Source organism: Osmia bicornis, chromosome 9, assembly GCF_907164935.1.
Source record: "Osmia bicornis bicornis chromosome 9, iOsmBic2.1, whole genome shotgun sequence".
NCBI lineage: Eukaryota > Metazoa > Arthropoda > Insecta > Hymenoptera > Megachilidae > Osmia > Osmia bicornis.
The window spans coordinates 5,906,402-5,921,886 of NC_060224.1; the positions used below are offsets into that span (position 1 = coordinate 5,906,402).

At 42.3% G+C, this 15,485-nt stretch overlaps 1 protein-coding gene across 4 annotated transcripts in view; it reads left to right on the forward strand.

Annotated features, from left to right (window-relative positions):
- LOC114879009 (sodium-coupled monocarboxylate transporter 1) overlaps nt 1-15,485 on the forward strand; it is a 150,438-nt gene that overhangs the window by 126,136 nt on the left and 8,817 nt on the right. The window lies entirely within an intron of this gene.

A 15,485-nucleotide genomic window follows, 5' to 3' on the forward strand; every position in this document is an offset into this window, starting at 1 on the left:
GCGTTCGCTTGAATAGCCGCTGACGAGTGCTGTAACAAAGTTTTACTTCTAAAAGTGTACATTTTACAGCCGTGTGTTCGGTGTATTTCGAACGAGCGTCCGTCACGTGAAAAAAGCAACCGGGAACGTGCCGTTTTATGTTGGAGCACTGGTTCTATGTACCTTTCAGAAGAAACTTCCTTTTCTTGATTATACGCGATCGATGGAGAAAACGGTACCCTTCGATAAGACGTGATCAACGATTCGTCTCTCGCATGATTCCGATCGCTATCGGTTGACGAATCGACACCGTTATCAATTACACGACGTGACCAAGTTTTCGGGGACGTAATTCACAGAATCGACGCGATAACGAGCGAGTTTCAAGAAACTTCGAAGGAACCGCGATTGCCTTTCGATAACGCCCCCCACCACGTTCCATTAATTAATCAACGTCGATGAAGTCTTTCACCCGTTGACCCGACAGAGTTTTATGCCGCTCGAATCAATCGTACGAGTTGATTACTCGAAAACAATGTAAGATATCGTGTTTGTTCTGCGTTCAAAGAGCTACCGACTTTTAACAGATTAAATCGTCCATCGGTAATGGTCACACATGATTTCAGTTTAATTGGTTCGAACGCTTCAACTTCTGATTTCTGCTCGACTCCGTTTCAGCGGATTTGATTCATTTCAACTCTGCTATTGGAATTTTTAAGCTCGTCTGTCACTGTTGAATTTCTGTTTGATAATCCGATTGATATAATTTCCCGGATTTTCGTTGTCTCTCGTTAGGGTCGGACTAACGATTTCAGTAATCAATATTAAAACGTTTCTATGCAATTATCTTCGTCGTATGATAACTTTGGAGGTAATGGAAAATTGAAAAAGAAGAACGAACAATGTAGTTGCAATTCTTTATTGATAAAGTACAAATTGTAATTAGAGCTGAGGTTAAAATTCAACTGAAACACGAATTCCCGTAGAATTTCGAGCCGTTTCGCCTCGAATTCGGCGCGGCGATAACAACGAGCAACCACGACTTATCTCACGCTTCTCCGCAAATTACATCGCGGCCCACCGGTTAGCTTCTCGGCCCAAGAGCCGATTAGATCTGGCTAGAAACAGCCTGTTATTTCACAAGGAACTCGCTAATTTCGGAGTTAATGCCCCGAGCACCAGCCCCTTTCCGCTCGATTCATCGAACAACGGAGTAGCCATGCTTCCTCTTTACACTCGTCGTTGAGCGTTCGTTTCGAAGAAGTAATGTTGGTTCGGCAAAGTTTCATGCGAAACCCCTATCTTCTCAGGATTTGGACGGTAAACCGACGAAATGAGAAACGATCTCTGGTTTATTGTCGTCGTTGAGGAACAGCTGGTCGCTAACGATTCCTCGGCTGGTACCTTTTTTCCCTCTGCTTTCTCAATTCTTTAGATTCTGCAAAAGAAAAGACCGCGCTTTAAAAAATGGAAAAGACGTACGGAAGGTTCTCGGCTTTGACCGATTTTCCGCCCTTTGAATCTTGGAAGAGCAATCAGCAGCGGAAGAGAAAAGATTTTTCTTGCGAAAAAAATGAATCGAGATTGTTTTCTAAAGTAGGCAAACAAGTCTTTGATCTCTTCGGAGAATCTCGAGACTGATGTAATTAATTCCTTTTCATCGCTCGTTACGGGAGTCGGTAACGAATAAAGGGGAGGGGAGGATGAATTACATAATTAATACACCGTGTTAATTCCCACGCGGAAACAACGTTCGATCCGAGCTCGGAAATAAAAGCAGGCTGGTTTAATATTCCTTCGGACCTCCTGGAGGAATCTGAAATGCAGATCGACTAGTCGTCGTAAAGTCGCGTAGCCGTCCAAACAAAGACCGCTTGAAATTAGCACGTTAAACGAAAGCCGGGAAACTTTCGGTCAGCGGTAGCGTAATTTCCCGGCTAGTTCGAGGAAAACCTTCGGAAGGTTTCGCGGTGGAAACACTTGGAATCGACGTTCCAGGCGATAATTGAGTGTCCATTGTTTTCTGGTAACGAGAAAACGTAATGTTGCATCTGACGTTCGATGTTGAAGGTAAACATGAGAATTGTTCTTTGACTAAACAGAGTGCTGTGAAAATGAATTGCTTTGATGACAAGAAGATGGCTCGTACGTTGTGTGTTTCATTTTGTCGCGACGTAATAAAGCGACGCGCGATGCAGTAGGTCGACACGAGGATGTATTGTCGCATCAAGAAAGAAAACGAAGGAAAGAATGCATGAAATAGTGGTTGGCTGGCATCTCGAAGAAGCTCGCGTAGTGTTGATAGTTAGAGTGTTACAATTTTTCGACAATTCACGGTGCAAGGCAGACGTAAATCAAGGAGGATCGTTGTTAGCGGGAAACGACGTATATCATCGTCCAATTTCGCTAGGGGCTTCTTTGTATTCTTTCGCTTTCGGCGGTTCGTTGCGCGAGGCGTCGCGGCGCGTTGGAGAACGCTCGCCGCCTACCCGACGCGCTCCATTTTTATCAATCCGACCGATTTACTCTCGAAATAACCGTAATGCAGAAAAATGCCCGCCGCAAGTATCTCACCGTTGGGGGAAAGAGGATGGCTCGCGTTGAATCGCATCGTTGAAACATCCATCGAACCACGTCTCTTCTTTCCTTCTTTCTTCTTCCCCTTTTTTGCTCCCTTTTCGCGAAACGTAACGAGGACCAGCTTTCCTGACGTGAATTTCACGAAAATTGCAACGAAATGGAGTACGCGGCCATTTGTTTCGTTCCCTTGCGCTATCTGATCTTCTTCTTCGACGCAAATGGGTGAGGTTTCAGTTTTTCCGTAATTTTATACAGTTTCAAGACCTTTCAGAACTTTTTCTATGAATTTGTATTCGAAGTGCTCGTCCATTATTAACGATGGCCATAGAGACAATCAGGATATTAACACTTTCCCTTTCTTACCGCGATCCAAAGTGTAATTAAGATAACGTCGAAGCGGAAATTCGACTGGCAACGAGATTTAATGGCGCCTGGATGCGACGAGCGTCAATGATTAGATCATCGAGAACCGTAGGAACTTTGTACGATGCGACGGCTGGAAGTTGGAGGGAACTACCGGTTAGTTTCCTAAATGGCGAATCTACTTGACGAAGTCTGTGTCGCGAGCCGAGCAGCTATCTGCGATTCGCAGCGCTTGCAGCGGTCGCATCAGCGGATTTCGATCGGCAACCCTCCTCTCATTACTCGACGGATCGATTATTCGCCGTGTTTCGCTCGTTATCGTCAGCTCGAAAACTCCTCGTAACCCGTACACTTTGTTTACTGATCGATTATCAACGCTGGACGTGACTCGGCGAATCGAACGAGGAAACTGTTCGTGTGCGATCGGCAAACATCGACGCGCCACGCCGCGCCGTGTTCGCGTCCAAACATTTGACAGCTCGAAGAATCACGTTCGTTTTCGCCAAGTTTGAAGAACATTAGGCCCCGGCAATTGCATAGAATCGTTTGGCGAAGGTAAATGGAAACTTCAAACTGAACGTTGCTTCGTTGCGTTCCCCGTAAATCCATCCCCGACGATAAATAAAAAGGAAAACCTTGCATCGGCAGGTTCATCAGTCAATATAGACGAACGGCTTTCTTCGCGGAACAATGCAGCTTGACGGAAGAAAAATGAAGGTTAAATTCAGTCTCGGGGCACCAACAATTTTTTACTTGCCCCTTTCTCTGGCAGTACTCGCATTGTAGAAAGAAAAAAATACTTGAACACTCGTAAGATTTATCGTGGTTCTAATGAATCCTGCAGGTTTAACCGGAATGCATTTTATCGAAAGTGTTTCGAAACCGGTTACAAGCGCAACGAAGATTATTATTCCACGGTAAATACGTTATGTTTCTTTGCGAACTAGCTTATCGAAACGGCGCGGTTCATTTCTGACACTGTTTGCTGAGATTCAGGGAAAGAGAAAAGAAACAAAACGGTCACGCGAGAGAGAGTATTTTATTTGACTTCCTTTAGTACGAATGTTTGCATACGGCGAGAGATTTACTGCCGCCTGTGAGAACTAATTGTTGACGGTATCATGAATCAACGTGTACGCGTGTTTGCCCGCGGATAAATCGGTTAAACACCAGTGATCAGCAGTCTAGCATAATACGTCAAACTTGCATAATATTAAACCGCTAACGCGTCTGCCCTGAAACGCGCTGGAAAGTTTCCGCTTTGATTTCCAGCGTTTCTCTCGTTCCATCGCGATCTTCCCGTCCGCGAAATCTGAAACTGTCAGAAATTTATACGCGGCCCCGGCTTTCAACGTGCAAGATAAACCAATAGCTGACTCGCGAGAATTTTACAACTCGTTACAAAATATCAAACGTACTCGACGAGAATAACGCTTTGTGCTTCTGACGGGACAGATTGAAAATTGTTGAAACGTATGGGTTCCATTCAACGGATACGCGCGCCGAAAAGCGACCTCGCAACGTGACTTTACGAGCCTGTTATAAATCAATATCGTTTACATTCGCCAGTTTTAAATTGCAAATTCGACGGAAAATCGACGAGGCACCGAAGATACTCGCGGCAGTCATGGGTTCTTCTAAAATAAACAACGGCACGAAAGAAAATCTGCGATGTCTGCTACGCGTGACTCGCGAATCCTCGTTGCTTGTAAAAATGAAATTCTCGGATACCAGCGGGGGATATAAAAATGTTGATACACTCTTTCCTGACGCCTCGGTGCACATGATTGTAACTTTTGCTCGGCGAATCCGACAAAATGTCGTTACACGTGCACAAAGTGCTTCGTGAACAAATATTTACCGAAGAAACGATTGGAGAATCTTTATTCAACTAATTCGTCGCACTCTAAAAATATCGCGGTAAGATCTGTTGCGATCAATCTGCCTTTCTGTATAAACAGCTATTTCGTAACTGTTCAATTTTCGAAGATATAAGTTCGAGGTACACGAATAAGCCATTTCGGATTACCGTTCTCGATCACGTAAATAGTTAAAATCATTTAAGTCTTTTAGATAAAAGGGTTTGTACTTCATGCTCGTTACGAAACGATAAAAAAAACTATTCGCCTTCGAACTGTTTGAGATTCCTTAGATAGGATCTAACATCTGCACGCGAAATATAATAAACGATGTATCTGTGGTTAGTGCAGATTTCATCGGAATTCTTTATCAGATAGCGACATCGAGAAAAAGTTGAATCGATATTGATATGGAAGGAGAGAGTTAATTGATGAACTTTTCCACTGTTTTATTAACCCTCGAAGAGCCAAATTTTCCATACAAAATATTATCTAACAATGTTTATGATATGGAAATGAAAATTTTTATGAAGAAACCTGTAGCATGAATAATTCGTAAATTACTCACCAGAATACATTACTATGATTGAGTAATTTACTTGCTGACAGTCTTTCTTTTTCTCGAAAACGTGCATGTTCTATTAACGCTAAGCAGAAATACAGTTCGTGGGTGTAGACTCCAGAGAAAACGGTGGTCTAAATTCTTTTTTTTTTTTCGGGACGAGTTCGGCAGAAATTTAAATCACGTCGCGACTGGTACGCCTCGAGAAGGAAACTTTTCTGGCCCGATCCATTCGCCATGGGTCCCCGGATGCATCTGGAGGACAGCCAAAATGCAACGTGGTGCAACGATGCGCAATGACGTGTCCCGATGCGTTGTAAGCATTAAAACACGTTGACTGGCACAGTGGAAATGGACGGGTGTAGTATGGTTTAATTCGGCTTTTCAGTTTTGAATACGTTGAACACCATAATAGAATAATTGAAAGAAAATTGTAAATAGCATCATTATTATATTAAATTCATAAAGTAGAATCTAAATTACTATATTAACCCTCGGACGGCGGACAACGGAGAGAGCTCCAATTTTAATTTAATTTTCTATCTCATTATTTTCATTTTCAAAATTTTACATTGTTCCTTTAAAAATTATTCTTTCGTTAAAAAATTATACATTTAATTTTATGTTAAATTAACCCAGTAAAGGTTAACCAATTATTTTTAAATAACGCTGTTCCTCAGCTCCTGTCAAAACGCAAAAAACGACCCACAGATCTCTTTTTATGATTCCCAGAAATAATTTATCGTTGTTGACGTTAAATTATGCCTCGATCGTGTAACGTTTGTTCGACTAGCATAGTCGAGCGTGTAACGTTGTCACGTCACGACGATGGATTGTTTTCAGAATGACTCTGGTGTGCCATCGAAAACGCTTTGTGTCCCATAATTCCTATCCAAACGCAAAAACACCTCCGGTTAAAGTTAGCCACGGGAGGCAAGCAAGCAGTTTCTGCGAGTAATTCATCGGTGGCCGTGTTGACGTTCAATTATACTTTGATTGTACAGAATTTTCCCGACTGTTTTGATTGTCTACGCGATACGCGTAACTCGCGCTCAAACGCGAAGAGACACGCGGATAGGGACGGTTCTTTGGCACGCTAGACCTTCGAGCTTCGTTCGTATCGATATGTTTTATTATTTATGTATCGTAGCATATTATACTTTGTCGTGCAACAAACGACCAACGCGATTGCTTTTCAGTTGCGTACGATTTATTGTACAGAGCGACCACTTTATGATCCTTTCAGATACAACACAGTCGACTTTTAAAAGTCATTCGCTTTTCAGTGTCGCCAGGTGATTTACCTTTGACGTTCGCGTATCAACGAGTAGGCTTTATTTTCATTATATCTTCGTGACGTTTATCTTTGTGACACGGGGAGATTAACAATTTGCTGTTCATGCGTCAATGAAAATGACGCGTAAATGATCGCGTACTAGAATTTTAATTATTAAGAATATTAATATTTTTCAAGTGTCCCATTCGTTGTTATAGTTCCTCTTGTTTCGATTTAATTCTCAAGCCTTGGCATTCGCGTGTCACCAGAGTACTTAGTCAGGCATAAAACGACTATTATTACATCTCTGTTGCTCAAGCGACGAAAATAAGTCGAGCACTCTGGCAATGATGTCAATTCGTTAAATACGATCACGACGATTCATCACGATTCTAAGTGTCCGCAACGAAATGATTCCGTTTCTTGGAAGCTGTTCCCAGTTAATGAATCGTTCAACTGTACGAATCCATCGATCTTTCGTGTAACTCGTTAACGTGTTTACTGCTACTGAAAACGTCTATGCCTGGCGTGGCACGTAATAAGAGTTATCACCGAGAACAGTATCGTGTAATTTTTATTAATTTTCGTAAAAGAAAAATAAGATTAGGCTTTCTGTAAATTTCGTTAAGCGCGAGAGGTCTGTTGCTATGCAGAAGAATCGAAGGAACTAGATGCACAGGATTAAATTCGTCGACGTGTTAATTAGCGACGGATAGCAACACCTTGCAGCTCTGCAACAGGATCCGGTGTCTGAAAATTTTTGAACGATGACACTTGATAAGGAGTGATGGGATAACCTCTGGTACCGTTTGTTTTAAACAAAATGATTCGCGTTAATTGGGCGATCGGTGTTTATCGCGTCGTGACTCGGTTCGCTTGATTAATGAGAGCCGGAATCTCGTGATTAATAGCGACCAGTGACGCAAGAGATCCATGATCTGCTCCGTACCATGCTGACCAAATAATATTCTTATTGACGCTAATGAGGTTATTAATTAAAGATTGATGTTTGCTCCACGAAGGCTGTTCCCGGGTTGATTGTATGTTGATTTCGTTCACTGTTTTTTCGGATGAATATTTTTAGCGAGCATCATTTTATCGCATTTTTTATACAACAATATACCGAGTAACGTGCAACGTCACGCCAATCTTCGAACAATTCGATGAAACAGCATTTTCTTGATTTCCGATGTTCCTCGACGAACAGAGACTGAATCTAGCCCCATTAAAAATAATTCCGACGGAGTTATTTTCGATTTCCCCGTCGAGCATTCGTCGAAAGGACTTAATAACAATTCCCAAGATCAATGAAACCATCCGGATTCCATGAGAACGGTTCACAGAAGTTTACCTTCTTATCGAAGCAATATCTACCGCTACTGTGATTACCAGTCGTTTGTTTTTCCCGGTTTTTCACGGGATCCGTAAGCCGGGGATATTTTATTCTCGAAAGATAATTGGATGATTACGCTTGATGGATCTGTTGCTCTAACAACGAGCTTCAGAGTTGTTAAATGATTTAAGGCCAATGCTTTGGTATTAACACCCGTGTTTGCACGTCAAACATCGTACAGATATTATATGTGTGACTTAACGCGAAATCAAAACTACTTTCCATCAGGATCGTAAACATTCCTACAATGAGTCAGTTCGTTTTTCCTCCTGCGTATCGTGAATATTTATCGATATACTCGTACGAACTTGATTCCTATTCAAATCGTTCGCTCGCACTTTGGCGATAAGTTTGCCACGCTTTAAATAAGCTTCATAAATTGCGTAAGATTTCGGTAATCTTTACAAACGCTGCCGCGAAGGACATCGGGGTTCTGTGAACGAAGGAACTTCATTTCCCGTGACACCATTTTTCTGGAATCGGGCCTAGGATAACAATCGTCCCATATATCACCTCTTCTTATCGCGCTTTGTAAATCCACCTTCAACCTGTTGACTCGCAATTAAAAATTCATCGTTAGCATACATTGTGTGCATCGAATAAATGGATTCATGGATATTTGGACAGCATATTCTTTAGAATTTTTCCCGGAATTTTTTTTTTTTTTTTGAAATAAGGTCAATGATAACCTCGCACCTCTTTAGTTTAAAATGTCGACCAGCTGGTTTGATTTATTCATCGCAGAGACCAAACGCAAAAATAGAAAGGTGTGATTTTTCACTCTCGACTCTTTACGAATTTAAATTTGCCCATCGTGTGACAAAAACATTTTTGGTTACGATGCACCGAATGATTGAACGTTGCAAAAATGGTTTGCTAAATTTATATCCGGAAGTTTGTACCAGAAAAATGCATCGGTAAGAGGAAAATTTGGCGGAGAGTAATTCAAGATTAAAAATTTTCTCGGATAGAATTTCGACACCCTGTGATATAATCTTCTCTCAGAATAACAAGGAAAACAATATCTGAGTAAAATTATATCATCTCTCTTTTCGTTCGTTTAACATTCACGCGTTTCGATGATGGTTTAAAAAAAAAGATCGTCCACTATCTTTAACGATATTATATCATTCCTGTGTAAACAAGTTAGTGGAGTAGATCACGTTCGCTCGAATACCAAGAAAATTTTTAAGAAAGAAAAAAAAAAGAGAAAAAAATGATTCGCGTGGAAGGCAAATAAAATCGTCGAAGCCGAGGCCGAGTGGGCAAGCGTAGTTTCACGAATCCCGAAAGCTGTCGCGAGATTTGGCGCGGATTCAAGCGTTCCAGCGGCGCGACAAATACAGAAGCAGTCGCGAGGATCCGTGGAGACTCGGCTAGAAAAATCGCCACCGTTTCCGCGCTGTCGGTCGCCGGTCGTCGGTACACCCCGAAAAATCTTTCCACTACGCTTCAAGCTTGCGTCTAGGGTGTTTTCTTTCGAGAGGATTCGAGCAATCGTTTCGTTGGAAAGTTTTCTGCAACGATCGCCGGGCAAACTCGAGGAGCCGGGAAAAAGATTCAATCGGTAAGTTAGACGTTTAAAAGGAACCAATTGGAGAATTACGAAGCGGGGAGGGATGGAAGAGTATTTAAAGTTGTACAGAAAGGGAAGCGTTCAAAAGTTATTGTCTTTGGAAATGGGAACGAGGGAGAAGACTGTTTCGAAGTCGATTTTGCGAAGTGTACAGCCGCCGGTGTAGCCGAAAGCGAACGTTTCCACTGCTCTTTTGCGGCGCAACGTTCTCAGAAACGTTGAAATTGTTATTAACAACGTTACTTCGAACGTCGCGGTAAGTTTAAAGGTCTTCGACGAAACCTTACGGACGTCTCGAAAACTTCCACTGCAACGTTCGCTTTTAGACCGCCGCTCGTGCTAATCTTATCACGGTTTCTTCTCTTTACTCGGCTGCTCCGCTTCCTCTGTTCGTTTGGATGCTGCACGAAATGCCGCGATGAATCGTTTAAATCTCTCGCCTGAAACGTTTAATCGCCGGGGTAAATGGATTCTCGAAGTTGAAGACAGAGGATCGAGCGTCGAACAAACAAATTTCACTTTAAGTGCACTCCGAAGCCCGGCACTCGATTCGAATCGTTTCTTCGCAAAGATAATCAAACTAACGCGCATCACGCGATGAGACAGCTATTTTTGTTTCGCGAATTTTTTCATTTTATTCTCGTCAGCAGATCCAATTTCGTGTACGTCGTTGGTGAAAAATATTCATAGAATCTGACAGCAAGGTTTATCGTTCACTTTTTGTCTTAATTATAAAATTCAGCTGTGTCTGTGAAAATTTAATAAAGCAGCGCGAGAAATTTTTCATCCTTTTTCTTTTTTTTTTGGAAAGTTTTGCAACGAAAAATTGCACCGGCGAGCTGGTATCAGCAGGAGCCAACGACACGAAAAATAACGTGTTAAAATTTCAGACTGATCGGCTGGTTTTTGTGTTTTACTACCACCAGCTGAAAAAAGCTCGCTTCTGGCGGCCGGCGTCGCTTGCTACAAAAGCTTGTAAAAGTTGAAACATCGAATTTTCCTGTCAAAATTTAACAGTAAATTTTTCAAAGTTTGTATTTTCGAAAAAAAATTGCGGAAAAAGGAAATCTAATTTCCAGAGTGGACGCGATCGTCCCATTGAATACGAGAATACCCGAAACATAATGAAGGCAAAATTACTAGGATTTCTCTCTTAGATTCGCTCCATTTTCCTGGCGATGAATCTCGAAGGAAGTTTCGGGTAGCTGGTGGATAATCGAGAAACGATTAGCCGTTTGAGAAACCCTCGCGTTATAAAAGAATCAATGAAACACCATGGCTGGTCCGATGTAAAACGGTCGAAAGAAGAAAACGCCGGGCGTAGTGGAAACAGAGGTAGAATACAACGATCGATTTGTAAATCGACGACAAGGAGGATCGATCGGAAAATGAAAGTTTCATGAGGCATGAATTTGTATCGAAACTTCTCGCGAACCGAGCAGACGGAATAAAAGCGACGATTCGAGTGTCGCATAACGTTATTTCGTATCTGTCACGATCCATTATATTCTTGGTACAATTCCTGGAAGACGAGTTTCGCGGCGAAATTGAATCAAACTCTCTGTATCCAGTTGTTTCGAGTTCCTTTTTTTATCTCAACCGCAGGGGAAACTCGACGATTTTGTAAAGAGACACTCGTTGAATAATTCAATTCAATTTGCACCCGATCGCCATTTTGCGGTGAAACTACGAATTTTAAAAGCGACTGACTGTAGACATGTTCGAAGTGTTCTGTTTAATTTTATTGAACTCTCTTAAAACTAAAAATGGAGGCTGATTCAAAAGTGCTGATTCACACTATTTGCATTCTATTTTGAAGCAACGGGTACCATTAGAATTCTGCAAACTTTTTGAATAGATTAAACCTGGAATGACGATGCTGAATCAATCGTGACTCAGACCTCTGAAAGGCCTGACTTTGCTGAAAATTGAATTATCTAAGAAACTCATGCAACATTGTTTCGAGAAGAAAATGAATTTACAGATCCTCTCGTTATCAGTAAACAGTTGATAGTGTTACATTCAATGCAAAACAGCGTTAACCGATAAGATATTAATCTCAAGAATGATTACGAATGTAAACACACCTGTCTGAAAAATTTACAGCTTCATGTCACGAAGAAAAAAAAGAAATCGCGATAAATATTGCAAGGGTATACAAGAAAGGGGTCGCGATGCTGCAGAGTTGTCTTGATAAAAATTTCATTAGTCCTGGTTGATCGGAATCACGCGTCGCGAATAAATCTGCACGTGTTCGACTCGATCAATGGGTCACAATCTTTCTCTCTCGGCGATCGAGTCATCGATTTAATTCATAACGTTCCAATTAAGTTTGTCTTGTGACTAGCGTTCTCGTGATCGAAGCACGTGCTCGGCTTGCCGCCAGGCGAATTAATCGTCGCTAGCACGATGATAACGAACCCTCTTTTGGAAATCGAGATTGCTCGATACGATTTCCAGAAAATTCTCATGAATTCCTCAGACGGAACGGATGTTTCGGTACTCGCTTAATCGTTCCGCGACATCAGCCGTGGCCCTTGACACCGTTGATAAACAACAGTGGAAAGTTTTCCGCCAATTATTCTATCTAATGGTCCCGTTAGGACACTTGTTTTCCGTAAGAAGTCGTTTACACGATGAATCGTCAGTCTCGTGACTACGAATGAGGTCAAATTTAATATCACACTTGGGTCGTGTAAATACTTTTCGTATTATATTTACTATCATCTTTACGTAACTAAAGTTTCTCAAATATTTATAAAAGAATCTGCTTATAATATAATTGAGTCTCACTTTCATTCGTGACAAGTGTATATTAAATTAAGAATCCTTCTGACCAAGTGTTTCGTCGACAGAGATAATTTGGTCGATGGTCTGGTAAGTTTTCAATTAATCAAGCATCTTGCGAAATGATTAAATGAATCATGTGCTTCTATGTTTACGTCAGTTCTGATACTTTTAGTCGAGAATCTCGAGAAATCAGTGAGAGAGGTCTTAATGGGCTCGATTCTTGGAATTCAAAGATGCGTCTTGTATTTTTAGAATTCTTATCATTTACAGAATTACAAAGAAATGAACGTTAAGATTTGATGTTGGAAGCAGCTCGAGAAAATTATATTACTCACAAGTTTTCCCAGTTTTTTCCTCGACCGATTTTAAAGGATCGCGAATTTTCAAACGTCTACACGAGAGAAGGTAAGCCAGGGTATTTCTGCGATTTCCTCTGACCGGGATCAAAGATCGTGAGGAACGTTACTCGCCGCGAAGCTCACGAAATAATCGCGGAAAAGCTCGTTTCGCTCGACTTGGCCAACGATGAAGTCTGAGCTGGTGGAGAGTTCCGAGGGCCGGTTTTCCGAGCGTTTCCTACCAGTTTTCACGGTCGGCCAGGCCGCTTTTCACCCAACCCCGATGCACAAGTATGCATGCACGTTCCATGCGAATTGCTCTCTCCCTGGTCCGCGTCTTAAAAAGCTGTTTTCGTTGGAATAAAACGAAGCAAAGTTCGTTCCTTTCCTACCGAGAAACCAGTTGATCGTTTAAGATTACTGAATTTAAATTCAAATTGCTGTAAGAATTTTTCTCGGAGAGGAAAAGAAACACTCCCTAGCGAAGCACCGTTTTGTTTTCCTCAAAGCTTCTCCCTGGTTCGCTGTCAAACGTAAGAGGTTCTCGCGTGCCGGTACAAAAGCTCGGGGAAAAATTTTGCACGAGGGAGGCGTCGAACGATGGTAGGAGTTATAAAAACGAAGAGACAAATGTCTGTGAAGGAAGAATGCCACGAGCTCATTGTTTCAAAGTGCACCTCACAATGAGCTCTCGGACGCGTTAGCGTTATCATGCTTGCCCTCAAAACATCCCCCTTGAATCTTTAGTCAACGTTTCGCATTTCGTACGACCTCGCATTGTTTCTAGCTGCGTTTCGTGTAACGTGTGGCGAGGTTAGAACAAGAGACTGGGAAGTGAAGTGGGAAAAGGAAAAAAAAGATGTGGCGAGTTTCTGCAACCCCAAAATGGCATGTATTTCTTTATAGACGACGTAATTATGGAGCAGCTGTTAAAATACGAATATCTGATGACGCGTCTATTCAGATCAAGTATTTTCGACTGGATTAGTATCAGCTGTGTAACTGTGAGATAACACACCATATGTTTGTCCTAAATTCATCGCCACCTTTCTGACCTTTTTATTCCTGTATTCTGTTATGATTTGCTAATTCATCCTTTTTTATTTCGCAACCCTTTCCGACACGAGTAAATTCAGCCACTACGAAAAGTGGATCGTGACCCTTGACTTGCATTTTAAAGCGATAACGCAAAGGTATCGGCTACCAATCGCGGAGGGCGTACAGGTAGTGGCTCGTTGCTGCCTAAGGAGATACGTCAGACAAATCTTCGACTCTGTCGTCTCTGGGTTGAACGAGGGTGTCGAAAGAGGTTCTCGTCGTGTGGGACGAAAGAGGACGAGTCAGACGTCTGCGGATTAATGTTTTTTCAAGGAAATTTCCACGGCTTGGCGTCTGATCGATGGTGTCACGCGTCTAAGTAGAAGGCGCCGTCTGATCCGTTCGTTGAAGAGCCAGTTTGATATTCTCGCGCCGTCAACGAACGAGAACTTCACCGTGGCAGCCGTGTGTTTCAACGTGCAAGAAAGCTACTTCCTTCCTCTGTGATTTCACGTGACGTTGGTTCCGAGGTTAAGCGATTAAAACGGTAGAAGCCTTTTCCAACCGAGTCGAGATACTCGGCTGGAAGTTTTCAGGGTCAAACGGTGCGCCACTCGAGGCTGCTAGCTCAAAAAGACGTTCAGAGAGTTTCTCAGAGAAACTGGCTTACCCGATGAAAGGAAGAACCCGTCTTCCTCTTCGTCTCCGCGCTTTGTGCCTCTTGATGATTCGTCGTCGACTGCAGTCGATGCGATTATCTCGAACGAATGAGTTTCGCCCAGCACGCAGGAATCATATGATCCGCGTGTCACGAGCTCGTAGCAATATTTATTATGTTATTTATGACAGCGAGGTCGAGTTATCAAAGAAAACACAGCAGATTATTCCGGTTATGCACATCTGGACTGTTGTTAACATAATGCGTGATGTTTCATTGGGGGGGCGGATCGAAGATGAAAGAAATCAATCGGTTGTTTGTACATAAATTCTAGGTCTGAAATGATTAATCGATCGAATAGAATGAAGATAATTAGTATTCGATAGGAACAGCTACTTAGTGCCTGGGTTCTAGGAGGAATATCAATGAACAGCAAACTCGCGTTTCGGGATGGAATGAGTCAGGAAATTTTGATTTGAATAAAGCGCACAGTAAAAGGATTAATTCGAAAGGAAAATTAGATTTTGTCAATTTGTCAACTTTCTCCTTATCTAGGCTCCCGTATGCAATCGGCAAACGATCAGTTGTTTCGTCGGCAAACACCGAAGGAATCTGTGCAATGCTAGAAAGCAAATATTTAACCGTGGCTTTCGTTTTCCCTGAAAAACAGAAACAATCGTCGGTCGCGTCAGGCAGTCGTGTCACGTGGCCGGTGCAGTGGTCGGAAAGGAGCGCCGCGCCGGTTGATTTACATAATCGTTGTGATCGTAGTACGACAGCAGTTATGCACCAATTACGATAGTCGGTATCGCATCAGAAATCGTTGGCAATGATCGTTGACGAGCAAACACCGGGAGATACAAGACAAACAATAGCGAATTAAGTAAGATAAGGAAAGCTTGACACCAGCTTTCCGTACCATCTCTAGTCCCTTCCAGTTTGCTCACCTCCGTCCCCTCCACTAGCCGGAAGATAGTCTTTGAACCGTCTTCGTCACGCTATCGGCTCGTTTAGTTCCGTCTCGCTTGGGGTCCAGAGCATATTAACGTGAAGTAGTTTACGGAGAGCGTTAG